The following is a 4,195-nucleotide window of genomic DNA, read 5'->3' on the forward strand; positions in this document are numbered from 1 at the left end:
ATGAAAGGCTGTGAAGAGAGACGCTGATTGGCCAGAGCCGTTAATTGGTGTTTTGGTGCCACACTTGTCAATCAGCTGCAGCCTTCAGAGATCCAGAGAGGCCCTCCTCCCAGAATTATTTATTTATTAACGTGTTGGCACAGCAGTAGATCCCACTGAAGAACAAGTGCACGGCATCACAGGACCATGCCACTTCTAATGTTTATGCATACCACACACACACACACTGAGAGGGGGTACGGAGGAGGGGGTGGGTCTTAATTAACATCTCCAATTGAAGCTGGACCCCTCTGCATAGCATCACTGTTTTTTGGCCGCTGCTGTCCACGAACAAGGCTCTCATTCAGGAGCCATCAGTAACATATGGACAACTTTCAGCGCGCCATGTCAACACATACAGTGTTGGTGATCATCAGTGTGGGAGCCGCGGTGCTGGAGCTGCATCCTGCAGGGTTATTCTCCTCTCTGAGCCATGAGCGTGGAGATCTAAAGTGGCTGGGGTGGGTGGGGGGTGGTCACTGTCTATGAAGTGCTGTGTACACCTCCTCGTGGCGTTATTGAAAGGCCTTTAACCTTAAGCTTTAACGCTATTATCCTTGGCTGCCACCGACTATCCAGACACAGGACGCTCCGAGCTCGTCGTTTCATTTAACCTGTTGATTTTGTCAGTAATCAGCAACGCTCCCATGTGGCGTGGCGTAAAATCCCTCTGTTGAAGCCTTTTGATTTGGACTCATCCCGACTTTCAGGGGTCCCCGGTGCTCCTTGTCTCCCTCCCTGTGTAAGGCCAATATACTTTCAGTCACTCATCACCATGACGTGGCGCACATTTTCCGATTACGCCAGCAAAGCGTGACTGAGAGGCATGTGAGGAGGAAAGTGACCCCCCCCCCCACCCTGTTCAGCAACATCAAGACGGTATTTTGCTTCAAAACATAATTTATCAGGAGATTCTCGAACTCGTATGAAACCAACAGAAACTCCTCCCCTCTGATCCCTGTTTTGTGGACGCGCATGGTTGTGGGGGCGGTGGGTAAGAAGTGTTTAACTGGAGGTCGATTGTTTAATTGAGGCGCTTTCCTGTTGTCCGCGCGCGCATACGCGCGTGTGACTGCGCGTGCGCGACCGCTAGCGCTCCGTGACGTTCCGCGGAACAACAAAGGGAGAGGTCTCGCGCCCCGCCGCCCATTCATCTCTTTCTCTGGTGAAGTAATTCCCATTGATTCCCATTGAGCGGCGAGTCGCGAGCCCCTCAGGGGGGGAAACTTGTGATTTGTGAAGGGTCGCGAGGACAAGACACGCCCCCCCTCCTCGAGCCCGGGCCATCTGCTCACCAAACACCACAACACCCGGAGCAGCCACCAAACGGATCCTATCATCACTGTCGCTCCACGCCGACCCAGTATTTCTCCTCCAACGTGCCCTGCTTGTTCCTCCCAACTGTCCCCATCTGCATGTCCTCCTCCTCCGCCTCTGTGTCCTCCGCCTGTCCTCCAGGAGAGGAAGCCAAACGCCTGCTCCCAGAGCGAGATCACAGTGGTGGCATGCCGGGGTATGAGATGGCCATATGGCCTGTGTGTGTATGGGTGCGTGCGTATGCCAAGAAATGGATGGATGGCCATCGTGGGAACCTCCACATCATCATCATCACACACAGACCCACACAGTTACACATGGCAYGACGGCCTTTGCTTTGGTCAGCTGTAGAAATCAAAGGTTAAAGGGACTTTGGATCAGTTCACTTCAGCACAATTAATAGTTCTTTTATTTTTTGCTTCTTACACTGATGGCGTTCTGATGATGTTATATCAGAGGCAGTTTAGTAACTGAAAAGATGCTGACATTAAAGACCTTGACAATTGTAGACTTCTTGTGCCAAATAAAGATGTCTACGCAGAAGATGGAATTAAAAAAATACTGGAAACCTCTTTTGGACATACTGCATAATTAGATCAAATTATATGAGTAATTCCTTCACAACAAAATGTTCATGTGTACATAAATATTAGCAGGTCTTTAAATATAAATGTCAAACAGTAACATGCAAGAGATTTGTTAATAGTTTTTTTTTTGTTTATTTGTTATTTAAAGTGATCTTGATAAGTTTTCTGAAAGTCATTCTTTGGACATTGGCTGCTTTTTTGGCAGTGTTTTTGTCTGGTCCTTGTATTGGCCAACATATGGTGGAGTGCGTTCTTAAAAATGAAGAAAGCAGACAAATGGAGAAGTGTCCTAAACAATCAGCAGCAGCAGATGAACAAAATCTGAAAGTCACTATAAATCCAGCTCCTGATCTGACACAGGCCCTGTTATRGTGACCTGCAGGGTGAACCTCACCCTTTGCCCCCAGATTGTAGAAGACAGGCTGTGGTCCTAAATAGGACCAAATATGAATGGACACATGGACCTGAAAGATGAATATGAAAAGGTAGGAATTGAATAACCTTGATAAAATATTATTTATGTGAATCTGTGTCTTATAAGGTTTGTAGTTCTTTAAATAAATTGAAACAAATAGTTGTGATTGGCTGCTGATTGCATTTGAATTTTTCATAGACATTTTGTGTCCTTAAACAAACAACAACAAAAGATTCCTCTGAAAATGGTCAGATTAAACTGAGAGAAAAAAAATGAACAAAACTCAAAAGAACTGACATTTTGAGAGACTTCCAGGAAGCTTACAAAAACATCAATCCACTTTACAAGATTAGAGGAAAGGCTGTCTTCTTGAAGCAAAAATATAACAAGAGATGACTCAAGACTTCTGCACAGTCCTTTAGACAGACAGGTGCTGATTATAATGATAAAGGGGGAGTCGTGTGGCTTGATGGATAAGTCTCCCCCAGCAGCAGCAGTGGTCCTGTGATCAGGTTAGAAACTTGAGCTACAAAGAGGCGAGGAGGCCCTCCTCTTTATTCAGTATGTAGTGACTTTACACCTGTTCAGCCTCATTGTGTCACAGTAACTTAGACCTATGTGTACCGCATATTTGACTAAACCCTGGTCGTCCTGGTCTTGCCTGGGCTCGTAAAGGTTTAAAACATGAGACACAATCTTAAAGTTGTGTTGAGGGTATAATTCTGGACGTTCCTCGTGATGTTTATATTCATATTCTGTAAAAACATAGCTCCAGTCCATCCCAAAGTAGTCAAACCATCCCACTCAACACTGTTATAATGAGTTTTACTCACCAAAAAAGTGAATTAAATATAAAGAATTTAATAATGTAACCAGTTTTTCTGTTACATGTAGCTTTATAACTGAACTAATTGGTTGTTCCTTTTTGTTTGAGATATTATTTAATTTCTAAAATAACCACACCTGTCAAACTCAAGGCCCATGGGCCAAATCTGGTCCTCGTTAACATTTCATCAAGCACCAAAGGTATTATATTAAATGTGAAATAGTTTGATGGTTTATCTTTTTGTCACATTCTTCTCATGACATTCTTCAAGCCAAATACAATGGAGACTGATTTTTTTTCCACCTTGATTATGTTTTGCTGTATTCCTTTCTTGTTTTAAAGTCAAACTATTGGTAGAGTAAGGCGCAAATGATGAATTTTTCTAAATTTCTTGAAATGTTTCAAAACATTATTTGGAAAGGGTATTTCTATAAGAATAATTAGTTATTTCTTCAATAAATATTGGCAGAAATTAGCTCTCGGCTTGGACCAGTTTTGGAATTTTGGCCTTTTTGTGTAACTGAGTTTGACCCCCTCTAAACCATTCCCTGTTATTTAATAAATTTGGTGTAACACTGGTATCACAAAGAAAATAAATGAGCAGATGTAATTATTATATAAACCACATGATCAGAGTAAGTTACACAAGTATGAGAAAAACCTATTGATGACCTGATGAATCAAACTTGTGAACATTTAGTGTTTGTTATGAACGTATAACAAGCAAGATACCCCCCTCCCCGCCCAAACACCTCCCTTCCTGCATTACAAACAAATCACATACTGCCTGCTCACAGAGATCTCTGCCCCGAGGCCCTCCAGGAGTMCTTGGTCTTTAGTTTGAGAAGCTGTGGCCTCCAGCAGCTGGATTAGCCAGGCCAGCTGCCTACAAAAACCCTGGGTCCAGGACGCTGACACCGGGCCTGACCCCAGGGTGGCCATCAGGAAACCTGAGGGGATCTGGACAGCTCATGGTGTGTGTGTGTGTGTGTGTGTGTGTGTGTGTGTGTG

The 4,195-nt window shown here is 44.0% G+C and overlaps 1 protein-coding gene across 1 annotated transcript in view; it reads left to right on the plus strand.

The window, feature by feature from the left end:
* Positions 1 to 1,361: 1,361 nt before the first annotated feature.
* The window catches only part of fam120b (family with sequence similarity 120 member B), a 24,194-nt gene continuing 21,360 nt past the window's right edge, over positions 1,362 to 4,195 (plus strand). Inside the window, exon 1 of the mRNA XM_014001838.1 lies at positions 1,362 to 1,552. The gene's annotated coding sequence lies outside the window, so the exon portion shown is untranslated. The remainder of the gene's footprint in view (positions 1,553 to 4,195) is intronic.

Source organism: Austrofundulus limnaeus, unplaced genomic scaffold, assembly GCF_001266775.1.
Source record: "Austrofundulus limnaeus strain Quisiro unplaced genomic scaffold, Austrofundulus_limnaeus-1.0 Scaffold10, whole genome shotgun sequence".
Lineage (NCBI taxonomy): Eukaryota > Metazoa > Chordata > Actinopteri > Cyprinodontiformes > Rivulidae > Austrofundulus > Austrofundulus limnaeus.